Source organism: Canis lupus, chromosome 1 (genome assembly GCF_011100685.1).
Source record: "Canis lupus familiaris isolate Mischka breed German Shepherd chromosome 1, alternate assembly UU_Cfam_GSD_1.0, whole genome shotgun sequence".
Taxonomy (NCBI): Eukaryota; Metazoa; Chordata; class Mammalia; order Carnivora; family Canidae; genus Canis; species Canis lupus.
Window position 1 is genome coordinate 47,295,170 of NC_049222.1, and position 18,185 is coordinate 47,313,354.

General features: G+C 58.3%; 1 long non-coding RNA gene across 2 annotated transcripts; it reads right to left on the reverse strand.

Moving 5' to 3' along the window:
- Window positions 1–11,979: 11,979 nt before the first annotated feature.
- Window positions 11,980–17,617, reverse strand: LOC119870760. Of its 2 annotated transcripts, XR_005353730.1 has the most exons (4): window positions 17,566–17,617; window positions 16,308–16,458; window positions 15,506–15,865; window positions 11,980–12,695 (listed from the first exon to the last, which is right to left on the reverse strand). It is a non-coding gene; the product is annotated as an uncharacterized LOC119870760 (long non-coding RNA). The 2 variants fall into 2 exon arrangements; XR_005353729.1 differs by lacking the exon at window positions 17,566–17,617 and having other exon boundaries at window positions 16,308–16,893.
- Window positions 17,618–18,185: the final 568 nt, after the last annotated feature.

Here is an 18,185-nt window from a genome sequence, read left to right on the forward strand (position 1 = left end):
AGCAGGGTCCAGGGGCAGCGGGACCCCAGGAGGGGACGCAGGAGGGACCAGCTGCTGGCCCCACGGTGGCAGTGGGTGCTGCACGGGGTCATCGGACGAGGAGGAGGTCCCGGGCACGGAGGGCACAGTTTGACTGCAGACCCGCCGTGCAAGTCCCCAGGAGTGCGGGGACCCCAAGATGCCGGCCCCGCAGGAGAGGCGCCAGGGCCAGATCCCGGCTTGCGGCTCGCAGGGCCCAGGGCTCACCGGCGGGCCGGCTCGGGGGCCTTCGCAGGCAGGCGGAAACCATCCCGCTTTGCTCCAAAACTCACTGCACCGGGAACGACCTTGGCCAGCGCCCAGAGCCTTCCCCGTGGGAGTGGTGCTCGGTGGCCGGTCTGCGTCCGCCTCCCGGGCGGTGCCATCCGCTGCCGCGCCTCTGCGAGTGGGGCGCTCACGGGGGGAGCACGAGGGGCTGGGGCGCCCCGGCTGTCGGAGAGCAACGGGGTGTGGGCCCCGCTCTCCACTGTTGGGGTGTCCGATCGTGCTGGAAACCTGACCTGAACCACGGCTCCCGCACGCGGCCTGGGGTCAGCGGGCCTCACACAGATGCGCGGAGCCCGTGTCCTGCCCCGGCTGGGACTCTGGCCGCAGACGGCACCTCCCGCGGCAGGTGGCCAGCGCCCCCCCCCCGATGGGCTCCTGAGGGAAGCGAGGGGACTGCCACCCGCCAGCCCCTTGGGACTGCCGCCTTGCCTTCTGGCGGCTCCATCACGTCCCTCGGGGTCTCTTGTGGCCACCAGGGCCTCCACACCAGCAGCTGCAAGCAATGAACCCGCGGCCCCCCAGGCCCCGGAGCCCCGCCGTGTCCTCCTCGCGGTACAGCCGCCGGGCAGGGGGCTTGGACTGTCCACACAGGCCCAGGCGGGGGTCCCCTTCTGCTTTAGAGGGGGAGACTCCCCAGGGCGGCCTGCAAGGGCCCTTCCCGAGCGCCCGCCTTCCGGGGCCTGGGCTCCTGGGCTGGCCTCCGTCTGTCCAGCCGTCTGTCCGGCACTAGTGCGGCCATCGGGGGTGCCCTGCTGGCCTCCTTCCTTCCCCTTCCTCCGCGTCATTGGGGTCTCTTCCTACTTCTTTGTTGAAATATTTATGTTTTCATTTCTGCCTCATTTTGTAAAACCCGTGCAAGCGCTCGGTTTCCTCGTCAGAGCGAGTCTTCACCCCGATGGTCGTGGTGACGTGTTGACGCAGGGGCTGTTCCCTGAAGCCCTTCTCCCCGCCGACGGTGGGGGGACTTTTAGGTTGAACGTGGTTTCATCTTTAAACACCCCCCCTCCTCCCTCGCTGCTGTCCCCTCGGTGTCACGGTGTCACCGGCTGTGTGTCCGCGGTGCCCCAGCTGAACTGCTGCTGGTTTCCTCTTCGCGCTGCTTCCTCTCAGAGCCCCTGTCGCGCAGCCCTCCCCGGCCCCGGCCTTCTTGCCCTTGTCCCTTTTCCTTAACCGCCCGCGCCACGCTCGCTGTCCGCTCCCGCCACCTCCGTGAGCGCTGGGGAATTCCTCCAGGTACTAGCTGGGCTTTCTCTGCCCCGGCATGCTGCTCGCTGCTCCTGCGCAGCCCAGGAGCAATGGCTCCTGAATGTCTTACTTCTAAAAACAATATTGTAAAAATTTCAAGTGGTTCTCTTTTCGCAGGTGCAATTTCGTCCCCAGCCCCTGGCATCCTCCCAGCCCCGGGTATCCCCCAGCCCCTGGCACCCTCCAGCCCAGGGCATCCCTCCAGCCCTAAGTGCCCCCCAGCCCCTGGCACCCCTCCAGCCCTGGGCACCCCCCCAGCCCCAGGTACCCCCCAGCCCCTGGCACCCCTCCAGCCCCAGGTACCCCCCAGCCCCTGGCACCCCTCCAGCCTTGGGTACACCCCCAGCCCCTGGCACCCCTCCAGCCCAGGGCATCCCCCCAGCCTGAGGCCTCAGCTGACGCCACCTCCCTCCCGGGTGGCAGCTCAGGAGGCCCCAGGTCCTTCGGCACAGATGGCCTCAGGCCGCCAGACGTGGTTCAGGGAGGGGAAGCGCGGGCCGTCGGGAGCTGGTCTCTTCTCGGGAGGCCCCACCGCCCACTTGCCAGCAGCCTTGAGCTCAGGTGCCAGGGCTGGACAGGTGCCAGGACAGGAGTGGCTCTGTCAGGCTCGGGGTCAGGGACATGAGTCTCGTGACGCTTCCCCCAGAGAGGGCGGCCCTAGTCCCGGCTTGCCCAGACGCCTCGAGGTGGGGGCCTGACCCCGAACCAGGGCCGCCGCGTGCCCCGCTCCTGCCCCACAGGAGGGCCGCGGCCGCTGTCCCCCGCCAGCAGCAGGGCCTGGGCGCCTCCTCCTGTGCAGCAAGGCCTATCGGCACCTTTAAATGGCAGCTGGTGGCTCTTAGAAGTGACGAAGTCCTCCCCACGGGGAAAGCCCGTCGGGTTCCCAGCCCCGCAGGCGGGTCCCTCGGCCGCGGGTCCTGCCAACCCCGTCCACCTCCCAACTCAGGAAACGGAGCGGCACTTCCAGCTGGCCGGTGGCATTCCGCGTTTCCCGCGTGTCCGCAGTGACTTTACTCACGCGTCCCCTTCAGGGGCGGGAGCCCCGGCTTCGTGTTTGGGATCGCTCGGGGCCCTTGCACTTCTCTTACACGATGGGATTTATCCCGCAGCCTCTGGCCTCCCGCCCTCCCGCAGCTGACCCCTGACCGTTCCCACGGGGCCCGGGGCCCCCCGCCCCCCAGAGCTGGAGAGGAGGGTCTCCTGCGCCGGCCCGGCCGCTTGTCCCCCGCCCCGGTGCAGAAGGCGAGGCGCGCACCTGCCGCTCCGAGGGCCCCCGGCTCCAGGCCCGCGGGGGGCAGGCGCGTGTGCTGGGCCCGGGCACCCCAGGGCCGCCTCAGTGGACACCTGAGGGTCCTCCAAGGAAGTTGTAGCTAAGAGGCTGAGGAAACACCCGTTCATACTTGTAAGTACGTTTTCTCGAGAGCTTCGTGCTTGTTCGTCGTTCACTAGCAGAGGGGGGTGGGGGGGAAGGCGGTGTTTGTCCCTTCCTCGGCGGCCTGGGGGGGCCATCCGTGCCCTCCCCCGAGAACCAAGGGCCCTCCCCGTGCCTGGCGGCCCCAGGGAGGGAGGGCCGACGGTGACCAGTGAGGGTGGCCCCGAGTGACCCCACGGTGACGAACAGGCCCCGATCGGCCCCAGGCGGGCCCCCGTGAGTCACTGTCCCCGCCACAGGGAGCAGGTACGTGTGCAACCGTCGTGCAGGAGTAAATGGGATCCCATCGGCATCCCGTGACTGGGGAGTCTTCTTCACCCAAACGAGCCGGGAGGGTCAGCAGGAGCCTGGTGGCCCCAAGCCTGGAGCAGGGGGGCCCGCACACCCCAGGGAGCGGGGGCTGAGCGGAGCCACGGGACACTTAACTCTGAGATGCTCCGCCACACTCCGGGTCCCCGTCCCCAGGCCCGCGATGCTTCCAGCCGCCCCGGGGGGAGCTGGGTCCCAGCCCGGGCTCTCGGTCGCCACCACAGAAACCGCCGTGGGTGCAGCGGGGCAGAAGCGGAGTTGATTAGACCATCAGGTGCTCCCGGAATCAGCAGAGAGAGAAGAGAGCTCGTGACGTGGGCGGGCGCCCGGAGAGGGCGGCAGCTGACGACACAGCAGCCGGCGACACCCCACCCGGACCTTCCCACCAGAACCTCGCTGAGGCCTTGGCGTTGAGGACACGGGCAGCCGCCGGCGTGGGAGCGGGCGGGCCGCGAACGCTGGCCTCCGAGGGCGCTGGGGCTTGGTCGGGAGGTGAGCGGCGGGGACGGGCCTCGGCGGCGTCCCCGGGCCGGGCTCCAGACTCCAGGTGGGCGCAGCCTGTGTGGACGACAGAAGACAGCGGGGTCCCCGGCAAGCGGGAGAAGGCAAGCTGTCTGGGGAAGGACACGGGTGGGGGCTCCTCCGGCGCGGAAGAGCTCTGGGTGAGCAAGGACATCATCTGAAGGGCACCAGGGACGGACAGGTGCTGCAGTGTCGCGCCACGATGGGGATGTTGTTGGTGACAAAGCGAAGCAAACCTGCAGGCAGTCATTAGAGCAGGTGATGGGCTTGTCACTGCGCTCCCTGCCAGCTCTGCCGGCTTCTGATTTCCTGCCCCGCCCGTCACCTTTTGGGGGCAAGCGTGTCCTCCAGGCTGGGACTTGGCAGCCAGCAGAACCAAGTCAGGGTATGAAACTTCTGCCTTCCCCCGTGCCTCCCCAAGAGAAGGCGACGAAAGCGACGAGAGGTTTCCTGAATGACCGAGTGGCGCAGGTCAGCCCCCCGGGATGAGGAGCCAGAGGACTCGGGCCAGGCCGGAGTAGGCCCTTCCCCAGGGGGCTCCCGGGACGCGTGGTGGCGGGAGCCCGGGGGGGCCAGGGGAGCCCCAGAAGCCGGTCCCAGCGGCGGGAGGCCCTGCGGCCCTGCGGCTCTGAGCCCCCGCGGGCCCGGAGGGAGGACCGGCCTCTGCAGAGCAGGACGGATGAATCGGATAAATCACGTACATGAAATCAAAGCGAAGAGGAACCTGTTTTAGAGGCGGGAGAGCGCGCGCGCTCAGAGGAGAGGCCAAAGCCCCGAGCACTGGGGACATATGGCATTTGTCAATCAAACGCAGAGCAACCTTCAAAAAGCCATTAGAAGGCAGCCCCATGCCGTCTGGGCCATTTGTGCCGGCTGATGGCTCCCCTGCCCCGCAGGCCCCACAGACGCTCCGTTCCTGGGACTAATTAGCCTTCCAGAGGGCAACGAAGGGCCTCTGCTGGAACTTTCTTGGGAGCTGAGCGGTTACGGCTTCAGACGGACACCCCCAGACCCGGGCAGGGCGGCGGCCCCCTCCCTGGCGGGGCTCCCTCTCCCTCCCACGACCGCCTCCGGAGATCCCCCTTCCTCCTGGCCACAGTGGCCAACCTGCCGCTTCCGTCAGGACCCATCTTCGGGCGCCAGGAGGGCGAGGAGCGGCGAGGAGCGGCGAGGACCGGCCTGCTCTGCTCGCGGCCCAAGAGCCCAGGCCGCCCGGCACCCAGCCCCTCGCTGAGTGGCCCGAAGGCGTGTCCCGGCTGAACTACGCCCCCGGCGCTTTCCTTTGAGGCACATACTTCTAGTAGGGCAGATGTTCTTGTTTCCTACTGTTTTTTTATTAAAAGATTTTATTTGTTTATTCATGAGAGACACAGAGAGAGAGAGAGAGAGAGAGACACAGGCAGAGGGAGAAGCAGGCTCCATGCAGGGAGGCCCATGCAAGACTCGATCCCGGGACCCCGGGATCACACCCTGAGCCAAAGGCAGATGCTCGGCCACTGAGCCACCCAGGGATCCTATGTCTTCTTGTTTTTAGCATGATTTAGATTTTGGGAGAATTTTTTCCTTCTCTAAGTCTCTTCACCGTGGTCTTCATCCACCTGCTGGGAATAGCGTCAAAGGGGCTCAGCTGGAAATGCCAGCTTCTGCCAGGGCTCGGGCTGCCTTACCTCAGATGGGCCCTTTGGGCTGTCTCCTTCCTCCCTGCACCTTCCACACTGTTGTCCTGCCCCACAGGGGCCCCAGGCACCCACTGGCCCTGTGGAGCTCAGGGGGCACCTAGGAGAGCGTCCGCTGAGCCCCTGCCCCCGCAGCCAGGGGCTGACACTCAGTGAATCACCCCACAGAGGTTTATTGTTTTCCCTCTCCGGGCCCTCCCGTCCACAGGTCAACCTTCCTCCAGTGTCTCTTTCTTCAAACAAGAGGTTGAAAATGTGTCCATTGCAGAAATGTTGAAGAGTTTGGAAGCACAGAGATAAAAATGAAAAATAAAAATTACCTATAATTCTGGCACCCAGAAATATCTTTCATAAAGGGTTCAATTTTATAAGCAAATTCTAAAATGTATTATATCACGAGCCTTCTCATGTCATTAATTTTTCTAAAATTTGAATCTTAGTGGCTGCCTAGGGCTCCATTTATTCCACCTATCCCCTATTGTTGGACATTTATGTCTTTTCCCAAATTTTCACCATCGTAAAAAATGCCGCAGTGAACATCCTAGGAGGTAAATCTTTGTGACTATCTCTAATTAATTCATTAAGATAAATTCCTAGAATAAATTCCTGTAAAAACAATGTGTCAAGTGGGATGAGTATATTTAAAACTCTTCAGACATGTCACTCAGGGACACTCTAGGGAAGTCACATCACTGCAAACCCTGATGTAAGGCCCAGCCAGCACTGAGTATCCACTCCCCCTCAAATTTGACAGACAAAAAAGACATTTTAGTGTTTTGTTTTCATTTCTTCGTCATCAAGTTTGGACTTTTGAAAACTATGCTCTTAACATATCTATATTTTGTGTTTGAGAAAATTTCTTTTTTTTAATATTTTATTTATTCATGAGAGACACAGAAAGGGAGAGGCAGAGACACAGGCAGAGGGAGAAGCAGACTCCATGCAGGAGCCCCATGTGGGACTGGATCCCAGGACCCTGGGATCACCTGCACTCAACTACTGAGCCACCCACATGCCCCAAGAAAATTTCTATTCGTGTCCTTTATCAATTTTTCCACTAGATTATTTTTTGTAAGAATTGAATCTATATAAATTATAAAGAAAAGCAAGCCTTGTGTCACATTTGTTCCTTTTGTCTCCCTTAGGTTTTATATTTCTGCCCCTCAGTCTCTATCTGCAAAGTGAATTGCTTCATCCAAATGACCTCTTGACCCCAAGGTCATGTCAAATAGCTCAGACCTTCCTCTCTACTGTCACCCTGCCCAGTGTCACCAGCAGGCTGAGTCCCCAAACTCCTTAGCATGGCTGGGGTGGGGGGACTTGAGTTTCAACTGTCTGCCTGGGTGGGGTTTCACCCTTGAATAATCCAGGTAGGGTGCTCTTGAGCACCCCAGCCCCGTCTGGGAGAGGGAGCCAGTGTCCAGTCCCCCCATTCCCCGGGAGGGGTCCAGGCTCGCGTCTCTGTGGTTTGCGCCTGGAACCTGGTGCGGGCAGCTCCAGACGCACCACAAAGCCCCAGGGAAGGCCAACGGCCCCTCACTACTGGCTGAGGAAGTAAGTCCACACCATGGATTCTGATGCTGATGCGAACTTTGTGACGGGAAAGAATTTATTTTTAAGTGAGAAAAGTTGATTCCAGGGCAGCCCTGGTGGCCCAGCAGTTTAGCGCTGCCTTCAGCCTGGGGTGTGATCCTGGAGACCCGGGATCGAGTCCCACATCAGGCTCCCTGCATGGAGCCTGCTTCTCCTCTGCCTGTGTCTCTGCCTGTGTGTGTGTGTGTGTGTGTGTGTGTGTGTGTGTGTGTCTGTCTGTCATGAATAAATTAATAAAATCTTAAAAAAAAAATAGTAAAGTCATTTCCAGAGCAATAAAAGCCCTTTCTCTCTCTCTCTCTCTCTCTCTCTCTCACACACACACACACACACACACACGGGCCCCTGTACACTTCGGGAAGAATGTTCCCCTGTGGGCCATTTAGTGGATCTATGGGCCTGGGGTCAGAACCTCCCAAAACGGGGGGCTCTCAAGGGCACGGGAGCAGGATTCACTGTGCTGCCTTTTCAAACTCTAGGACCAACAGACAATGAAAACAGGTGGTCTAGGGTCCCCTGAGTGCCTCAGTTGGTTGAGCATCTCCTTCAGCTCAGGCCATGATCCCGGGTCCTGGGTCTGCTCAGGGGGAGCCTGCTTCTCCCTCTCCCTCTGCCCCCCCCGCCGCCCCGGCTCATTCTCTCTCTCTCTCTTCTTCTCCCTCTCTCTCACTCTGCTGTCTCTGTCTCTCTTAAATAAATAAATAAAATCTTAGAAAAAAAAAAAGGAAACACGTAGTCTAGGAATTGAACACTTAACCTGCCCCAACACACCCTCCAGCAGCCCCACGCAGCTTCTCGCAGACTAAGGCAACCCCATCTCAGGCCTGGGGGGCTCTCGCTGGCTCTCCGGCTGGTGTTTCCCGAGCACATGAGAACAGCTGTTTTGCCGTGACAGGTGAAGCCTGGGCTGCAGCTGAAAGAGAAAAAGCTGGACACTCCCGCAGCGCTGTCATTTGTCTGACACACCCAGGGCTGCAGAAGTGAACTGGCTGTAAACGAGCGCGGCGTTGTTTTCAGCTAAAGACGTGGGGCCCACGCTCCATGGTAATTACATGCATCAGAGCTCACAAGCGTGGGCCTGCCGAGGACGCCACTCCCTGGGCCCAGGTCCTACCGAAGCTCGGCCCTGGTGGCCTCTGTCCCCAGCTGAGCCTCCTGAGTGCAGGGCCCCAAGTCAGACGCCTCATGTCAGGCTCAAGATCATGGCAGCCAAAAATACCCCTTCACATGCCAAGAGGCAGTTCCCTAAATTTCAGAGTGTGGGAGGGAGTAGATCCTTCTGGAGAGCTGCAGGCTCAGGCTAGGGGAGCAAGGAGGGAGAGCCAGGGGCCCCAGGGAAGGGCCAGGAACAGGGGTGTGGAGGATGGAGCTCTTGCAGAGCGACGGCTCATTGGACAAACACATTATCATCAGGGTTCAGGACTGTCAGCTCCTGGGGTTCCTGGGATGGCTCTTTTCAATAATTCTTTACATTTAACAAAACCCAGTTTTCCTAGTTTCCCGTGTGGATAAATGGGGGGGTGGGTGCTTTGGAGTCAGAAAGACCTTGAGCAAATTAAACTTTCACCTCCAGGATTCTCAGCTGTGAATGGAAACTCTAATAAAGGCCTTGGATTAAATGAGGGAGTGCTTCTGAGGTGCTTTGCTCGGGGCCCAGAGGGGCAGGAGGGCGGTAACTGGTCACCATGTCCTCCTGCTGTCTGCAAACCGGGACCAGGGACGCACCAGGGGCCCACTGGCGAGGTCAGGTCACCAGTGTGGGACGGAGCACCTGCCAGGGCCACCAGCCCCCTGGCAGCAGACACACACAGAGTGGAAGATGAGCTCCTGGTCTAGCAGCAGTAAATTGAGTAAGAAATAGGGCAATTAGTCAAGTAATTATAACCATGACAAAATACAATTAGAGACTACCGGGCAAAGTGATCTGGGAATCCAAGGAAGGAGTCAGTTGTTTATTAAATATATATATATTTAATATATATATAGTGTATATTTTATAGGTATTACATATTATATAGATATGCCTGGAGTATGATTCATAGATGATAGATAAATGATAGATGATAAATAGATGATAGATTGATAGATGATAAATAAGTTGATTCATGATAAATAATAGATGATAGGTCACAGATCATAGATGATAGATGATGGACAGATAGATGGGAGATAGGTCATAGATGATAGGTAGATAGATGATAAGTAGATAGATCATAGATGGTAGATTGATAGATGATAGATTGATAGACAGACGATAGAGGATGGATAGGTGTCAACTGTGCACCAAGAGCCGGGTATACAGTGTGAACAAATCAATTTGGACTCTGCCCTCAGGGCACCTCAGTGAAGTAGGGGAGACGGACAGTGAACAAGAAGACAAATGAAAATAAATTACAATTGGAACTATGTATGCTAAGGGGGAAAAATCTCGGTCAACACAAGAGAGAGTAAGGGGAGGTTCCCGAATTGGTGTAGCAGAAAGGGCTTCTCTGGGAAGGTGCCAGAGTCAAGCCACCCAGGGAAGAGTGGGGGCAGGGGCAGAGGGAGCCCCGAGGTGGGGAAGAGCCAGCTGGGTGGGAGGCAGGGGCCCCGGGCAGGGCCTGGAAGGGGGCTGTCGGGGGTTTACTGGACGAAACGCTGCGCTCTGGGGAAGGTGTCCCAGGCCAGCGCAGGACTCCCCATCGAGGGCAGAGGCAGCCCCAGTGAGGGGGGCCCCAGGAAGTGGGGTGAGGGCCAGGCCGAGGCTGCGAGGCCGTGGGTGGGCAGCACCCAACAGGGCTTTGCTTTCAGGGAACCTGCCCCACCTCAGTGAGCCCTGGGGTCCCGAGGAAGATCTTGGGGCAAAGGGGTGGGGGTCGGGGGTTGGGGAAGGCTCGCTTACCCCTGTTCTTTCATTTGGAGCTGCTGGAGCCCCTGGGCCCCTTCGTGAGGCACAAGCAGGCCTGCTCAGGCCTCGGCGTCTGCCCCAAGGCCACAGAGGCAGGGGTCCCCATCCCCACACCAGGGCGCCCCGAGGTTTGTCCCGGGCTGTGTGGGGGTGGATGGGTGCTGGCGGGTGGGGGGGCGGGTGGGCAGGCAGAGGGGTCCCCCCGCGCCCGTGGTGCCTCCTGGCAGCGCCCCCCTGCCTCACAGGGCTTCAAGGCTCAGAACAGACCTGGTGGCTAAGGCCTCCGAGCTCAGTGCCCCAGGACGCAGCCGGGGAGGCGGCCTGCGCCCAAGCACCCATGGGGGGTGCGCTGCGTGTCGGGAGGTGCCGCCTCCTGAAGATCAGCTCAGGCGCCCTGGGTCTCGGACCTTCCTAGCTCCCCCTGACCCCTGCGTGCCCCCTCCGGGGCTCCCAGCCACAGGTCTATCTCCTGTGGCCGTCGGGGCTGTCATCCGCACCCCGGGTCTTCATTCGGCAGCGCCCCATGGACTTAACTCTGGTTCTCCTTGACCACCCGTCCCTACAGCCCCTTGATTTCTGCCTCCTGGGCCACTTCGCCCAGCTGTCTGGTCTCCATGGCGACGAGCACCTCTAATGGATGCACAGTTCCTGTGAGGTCACACCCGCTGCCTCTTGTCACCCCCCTGCCTGCACACACCCCTCTGTCACACACAGTCTCTTCTGCCCCCAAATCACCAACGAACACCCCTGGTCTAGTTTCACCTCCCAAGACTCATTTCCCTCCCGTTTGTTTCTCTTGTTTTCTACCCAGTTTTAAGGGTGTCAAAGACAGTTTACTGGAACCTGTGCTGATCTGCTCCGGATCCTGGTCTCTTGATAACAGGGATTAGGGATGGCCCGGGGTGTGGATCCCCTGGGCAGAGGGGTGGGTGCCACGATCTGACCAGGGACAGTGCTGTTCTGTGCCCTGTGTGGAAGGGCAGGGGCTGCTGCGTTGAAATCTGCATGCAGGGGATCCCTGGGTGGCTCAGCAGTTTGGTGCCTGCCTTCAGCCCAGGGCGTGATTCTGGGGTCCTGGGAGCGAGTCCCACATCGGGCTCCCTGCATGGATCCTGCTTCTCTCTCTGCCTCTCACTTTCTCTGTGTCTATCACAAATAAAAAATAAATAAATAATAAATAAATAAATAAATAAATAAATAAATAAAATCTTTAAAAAAAAATCTGCATGCAGCCACTTATTAGGTGTGTTCAGTAAATACACTGGGAGCTCACTGGGAGCCAGGCCCTGGGCATACGTTGTTGGACCACGTAGCATCTTTCTTCATGTAGCCTTTGGGCTGGTGGGAATAGGGTTGCCACATTTAGCAAATGAGTATATGGGATGCCCAGTGAAATGTGAATTTCAGATAAACAACAATTTTTTAGTGGTTATTTATCTGAATTCACATTTCACTGGGCATCCTGTATTTTATCTGACAACCCTAAGTGGGAGAGAAAGAAAACAAATAAGGAAATAGAATAATGAAATGCCATGATTCTGGTGGGTGCTGGGAAGAAAAACCCAGTGCTCTGTGAGAGCATCTCAAGGTGCCAACTGAATGGTTAGGGATGAGCTCCTGAAGTCCTGGGGGATGGGAAGAAGCCTCCACATACCAAGCCCAGGGGTGAGCATTCCAGGCAGATAGAAGAGCCTGTGCAAAGGCCCTGAGGTAGGAAAGAGTCTGACATGATCCTCAGCCAAACAGGCCAGTATGACTGGATGGAGAGGTCAGTGAGCAGGTGTGTGCAACTTGAACTGATGACATAATAGACCACAATGAGCAGGTGCCCAGCAAATTATAGCTATTATATATTGTTATTAATAATTACGATTTTTAAAATTCAAGCCAAATATGAGTTCCAGACATGGTGTGAAACATTCCTTCAGTCACTAAACTGCCATATTTATACTTTCTTTTTTTAAAAGATTTTATTTATTTATTCATGAGTGACACAGTGAGAGGCACAGACATAGGCAGAGAGAGAAGCAGGCTCCCTATGGGGAGCTTGATGTGGGACTCGATCCCAGGACCCCAGGATCACACCCTGAGCTGAAGGCAGACGCTCAACCACTGAACCACCCACGTGCCCCTCATCGTACCTTTCTGTCAAGAGGACATTTCAGCACATATTTTACTGAATCCCGCCGGCCAAGCATAAGATATTTACCTATACATCCAAAAGTTATCTGAAAAAACTGAGATGCAGAATGTTGTCTGAAATTCCTGTTTTTCATCATAAGATGCTAAAATGTCAACCAGCAACCGCCCCCCCCCCACCCTGAGTGTTATTAGGAAAGTCGTAAAACCCGGGTGTCGGTCAGCAGAGGCCTTGGGCCTCCACTCACACCTGTGCACTCCCGTGACGCCCCATATCTGCTGTGTGACTTGCAGCGTGTCGCTTGACCTCACTGAGAACGGGTTTGCTCATCAGTAAAAGCAGGAATAATAATAATGAGGGCTACAAAACGCAGAGGGTGACCTGGAGGATCCAGTGAAATACCATCCGGGTGATTGTGAGCCAGTGGGGCCGAATGGAGGAAGCAGGTCTGATTGCTGTTTGTCTCATAATCGTCCCAGGTACCACCTTCCTCGCTGGAAAGCCGAGCAGAGGGAGGCCCAGGGGTCCGAGCCCTGCAGAAAAGCCATCTTCCTGCTTCATCTCCCTGCGGAGGCTGCTTTCAGCCTGTGGAGGCGAGGAGAGATGATTTAACAAAACCGCTCGTGAGCACCGGAGACGGATTTAGTGCAGGGACACCTGTCAGGCTAAATGTCAGCAGACAGTGTGGAAGGGAGCCATGACTCACTCCTCATGCGGGACCGTGATGGGAAGCGCTGGCCTTCCCTAGTGACTAAGCACGGGCTGGTGTCACTGTGGCCCAGTGACGGGGACAACAGGGGGGTCTGTCTCCAGCAGAACCAGCTCTCAGTAGGACATGGTGGTCAGCAGCCCGGGGGCCTCACATCTTAACTCCACGTCCAGGGCCACATGAGTGTCAGCTTTCTCCTGAGCCACACGGGGATGCAGGCAGAGCCGTCGCGTCACAGCCAGGTGGCATGGGGTCCCGAGATGGCCTAGGACTAAGCCGTGTGGCACAGTGTGTGCAACAGAAACTTTGAGCCATCGCCCAGAGCAAGGCCAACACACCATCTGCATTACTGCAAGGGCCCGGGCATGACACGACTATGGCTGAGTGAGTGTCTGTGTGTAGATGGCCGTGATCGAGCGCATATACCTGAGCCCCGGCCACAGCAGTCCCCAAGGCCCCAGGTCCTCTCCTTCCTGGGCTGCACATGCCTGACCGTCCGTGTCAGCGGCCCAGCCCTCAGTTTGGGCTCCGGGTCGTAATTCTGCCTCAGGCTTGCAGACCCTGGCGCAGGCCACTGCTCCCCGTGGGCTGGAGGCTGGGCCCCTGCCAGGACAAGGGCTGGGGGTGGGGGAGGACCTGCCCTTGGAATTCGGGGTACAGCCACTTTCCCGGGGAGCTAGCTGCACGATATTTTTGCTGCACCTCAAAAGAAAACTTTACATTTTAAATTAACAGCATGTCCACTGCCAGTATTTGTGGTTACTACCTGTAACGTAAATCTCTTTTAGAGATGTGTGAGAACAGCATACATAATGAAATATCAACATGTAACTTGATTTAAAGTGGCTTTTCATTAATATAACAAATGAAGTGTACCAAAATTTGAAAGTGTATTCCTTTGGGCCTAATTAAAATACTGAACAAAATACATGTATATGTATATTTTAAATGAAGACATGCAGCAGCCAGAATTAGCTACAAAAATTAATTCAAATCGAAAAGTGCACCGTGAGTATATTGTTATTATTACCGTAGCCGGTCCTCTTCCCTGAGATGGCTCAAACAACATGCGTCTGATTTAGGGCCTACATGAGGGGACAAGTGGGCTTTGCTTTAAAAATACCTCATTCTCCATCTCGGCTTGTCTCCGGGGGCTTTAACTGTGCTGTGTTTTGGTTGGAGGAGAACTTTCCATGCACCTCTGAAGGTGGCCTCATCTCTGATTGAGGGGAGCATTGCAGGCCGAACTCATGTGTCCAACCAAGGGCAGGTGGCCTCTGCCTTGGGAGGGCATGACGGAGCTCGGGAGGGAATGGGCTCTCTCCACAAGGAGACAGTAGCCTTGACGGGCACCCAAGCTGGCGTCCAGGAACTGGTCCCTGAGGGTCACCTGAAGACACACGGGAAGGACTGGAGGAGAGCAATGACGGGACAGGAGCTGGCAACAAAGGAAGCAGCTGGTGGCTACTGTGGAAAAGCAGTCTGGTGCCACCACTGAACCCAGGGCAGAGAGTTAATGCAGCATTGGCCACACCCTCACCAACTCTTTGGGGGCAGCACTAAGGAGTGTGCCAGAAACCCCGTGGAGGGACCCAAGGCTCAAGGTGGGACTCCAGGCTTGGAGTCACACCCCAAAGGCTTGGGCAGGGAATGGCTCCCTGCTGGCAATTCTGCCCAATGGCAGAAGATTCCCCAGAGGTCGGGCCACTGACCAGAGAGACCCCCTTGTCCATGCACGTCTGGGACAGGGCCTGGTTTCTAGGCTGTGGAGCAGGACTTCTCCCCGTGACCCTCTAGGATGTGGATGGGCCTCTACACTTGGCAGGAGATCCCTCCTGGCTCAGCAAGGGCCCGAGGACCAGGAGAGCCCAAAAGGAGAATGGAGAAGTGTGCGTGTTAGCACACGCGTGTGAGGATAAAGCTGGAGAAAGATGGACTTTCTCCAAAGGGTGTCTGCATCTATGCTGGCTGGCCGGCAACCCAGAACTCCAATGGTGGCCAAGACATGTCACCCCTTAATTCTTCGCCTCAGTGGAGACAGCAATGGTATCTATCCTCTTAGGGACTGATCGTGGATTGGATTAAAGACTTCATATGAAATATTATTCTTCAGAGTGGTAAGTATGTATAATCGTTCATCATTACTCTCGTTATTGTGAAGTTACTGGCTCATATTCCAGTCCCTGGGGGACGGGAAGTACCGTAACAACAATATTTGTACTGCACTATATAATTTACACCTTACTTTCAAGTACCTTATCTCTGGTCGCAACACAGGCCAGGCTCTGGGGCGTGATTCCTCCCTGAACTGAGGAAACGGGGGAACAGACTTGCCCAGCACCACATAGCCAGGTGCGAGGGAAGTTCCAACCTCAGTAATCTGCCTTTGAACTCCTGGCCCTCCACCATGGGGATGGGAGAGGAAACCCCTCATGGACTCCAAGGAAAGCTCTCTAGGACTTACAGAACATTCCAGGCTTCACTTCACAGGCCGGGGAAGAAGAAACTAGGCCAGGTGGGGCCGGTGCAGACAGCAGGGCTCAGCCTGGCCAGGACCATCTCCTAAAAACACTTCGATTGGGTCAGCAACTGGCTTTAATTCTGCAGTTGCAACACCTGTTTCCACAGTGATGGAAGGACATCTCCCCCCACCCCCCACCTCCCCAGGTCAAATCTCTCCACTTACGTGATTTGTTGGAAGGCTGGTAGCTTCCATCAAAAGCTCTTAAATATTGAAATATTCCATTGGAAGCAGAGTAACAGGCACATAGTAAAGATTTCCGGGTTCATGGGACTTCTTAGATCTTTGGTTGTCACGCATGGGCTTTTGCATTTGAAGATACTGTGTCATTTCCCACCAGCACAAGCCTGGCTCCAAGAAGAGGACGTGCAGGGTGTGGTCCGCAGAGTTCACGGGCGCGGTCGGGCTGCTATTATTTTATCCAACTAACATACATGTTCTCCATGAAGAGGCCTAGAGAGCAGCCGTCCCAGCTCCCAGATCAGCGGCGCTCAGTAACACGCTACAAATCCAGGAGCAGAATCCCTGAGAAGGCAAGGTCCAGCGATGGGGTCAGATGGGAAGGGGGGAAGGCAAGAACCTGCCTATTCAAGGAAATTTTGAGGAGAGACCGACGTAGGAAAGGGGGGCCTCCTCTGTCCTGAAAGGCAGGGGCCCGACCCCAGCCTTCACAGGCCGGGAGGGACGTGGGCTGTGTTGAGGAAGGGGACGAGAGTCTGTTTCAGTGGGTGCCCAGAAGGGTCGGCTCGCCTGTGGGGAAGGGACTTCAGAAGCTCACTGCTCCCCGAGAAACGATGGAGACAAAAGACAGAACTGGACGGCAAGGGCTCTAGGATCAGTTTAACAACCGAGGAGAGGAGGCGTCGGAAGGGCAGAGGACTGGAAGGGCTGTGTTGGCTTCTAAACGGCCGCAGAGGGAAAGGCCTGGTGGTCCAGGGAGCCCCTGCAGGGGCCTCCAAACACTCACCAGTGCCCAACTATGGCTGGTCTGCAGCCCCTGCCTCAGCATTTGCAGATCCCTTGCCTAGAACCCCCTTCCTCTTGCTTTTGGCCTCCGAGACTCAACAGTCATTGAACACTGCGCGGATTTGAGCGACATTTCAAGGATTTGGATCTGACTGAATTTGGTGTCAGGAGAACAAGGAAAAGATGTCAACACAGAACACATGTTTTTGATGTTGAAGTGCTTGGGGGCTGTAGCTATTCCAAGTAGTGAGGACATGGGAAAGGGGGTGAAGGGAGAGAGGTTCTCCTTCCATTGTCAATGGGGTGGATTTTCCTGACAGCAATACTCAGTCATGGAAGATGGCTGAAGTCACCAGGAAAGCACCCCCTGAAGACTCTGGCCTGGTCGGTAGACCTGGAAGTGTACTCGGGATGCCAGTGGCCAGAACGGGGCTAAGGGGGAGACACTTAGACAGGCTGGAAGTGGGCCAGGTGTGCAGGGGCAGCCAGCAGGAAGAGGGCACAGACCAGGCACCCTGGCCTCTGGCAAGTTTAACCTGGTCACATCGACTCTGGCTTTCTTCACTGCTCTGGAAGGGAACCCAAAGCTCCAGGATTCAAAATCTCATGCCACTGCTCAAATACAGCAATGGGGGGGGGGGGGGGGGGGGGGGGGAGCATTCCTTAGCACTCCATATGAGCTGGTTGAAGGCCCTAGGTAGAGCCCAAGAGTAGAGCTGGGGTGTACAGAACCCCGCCAGGTAGGAGGGTGGGGAGGGGGCCGCCCCCAGCCTTCAGTCACCAGAAGAAAACAGAATTCCTCCTAGAACTGAGGCCCCGACTGCCGCCGGCCCAGGCCTCAGGGGCCTCAGGTCACCCCGCCAGCGGCCCGCCTGGAGCGTCATTAACCCCGGAGCCCTGGCCGCTCCGGTGGGGGTCACAGGCCGCTCCTGAGCGGGGCGGAAGGACGGGAAGGGGTAAAATGCCCCTTTCCTAGGGGTTCAAAAGCGGGCAGGGCTGGGGGCTCCCCACAACAGGGAGCGGAGGAGGGAGGTGGAGGAGGCCAAGGGCCAGGAGCGCTCCTCTGCGCAGGGGCCTCCTCGGGGAGAAGGGGGCCGGGACTGGGGGGCGGGATGGGGAGGGGCGCCCGGGGCACCCCGGGGCGTCGGTGCGGAGGGTGGCCTTGGTGGGTGGACGCGGCCGGACCCCTCTGCGGGTCTGGGGTGGGCGGTCGGGGGCGGGGACCGGGCTGGGGCCCGCGGGGAGGGGCGCCCCGGCACCTGCAAGCCCGAGGGCGGCACAGGGCTCCTCCCCCTCCCCGGGCCCACGCACGACTCCAACCGCCGCCCTGGGCGCCTGCGGGGGCCGCCCCTCCCCCCATCCCGGGGCCGCCCCTCCCCCCATCCCGGGGCCGCCCCTCCCCCCATCCCGGAGGCCGCCCGCGCCTCCCTTTCCTCCTCCGAGCGGTGAGCTCCGTGGGGCCGGCGCGCGGCAGGCGGCGGAGGGGCCCGAGCCCTTCTGGTCCGGGTCCCCGCGGTGCAGGGGGTGGGGGGGTCGGGGTCCTTCAGGTCACGAGTAGTTGGGGCCGCCCCCGGCCGCTCATCCAACCACTAGGGGTGCAGCCGAGGAACATGCCTTTCAAGCCCGCGCCACCCCGCCCCGCGCCCTGCACCCCGCACCCCGCGCCTCCTCCCTCCTCTCCACCTTCCTCCACCCCCACCCCCCACCCCCCACCCCCCACCCCCCACCGCCCCGCATTGGCTGGAAATCGGGCGGCGCCCGTTGCACAGGCTTGTGCCCCTCCTTGGCGCTTTGGGGTGCATTGGAAAAGGTGCCCCTGCCACAGTCACGTCCCTGTGCAGCCGCTGGTGGGCGCCAGGCCCTGGGGTGGATCCGGCCC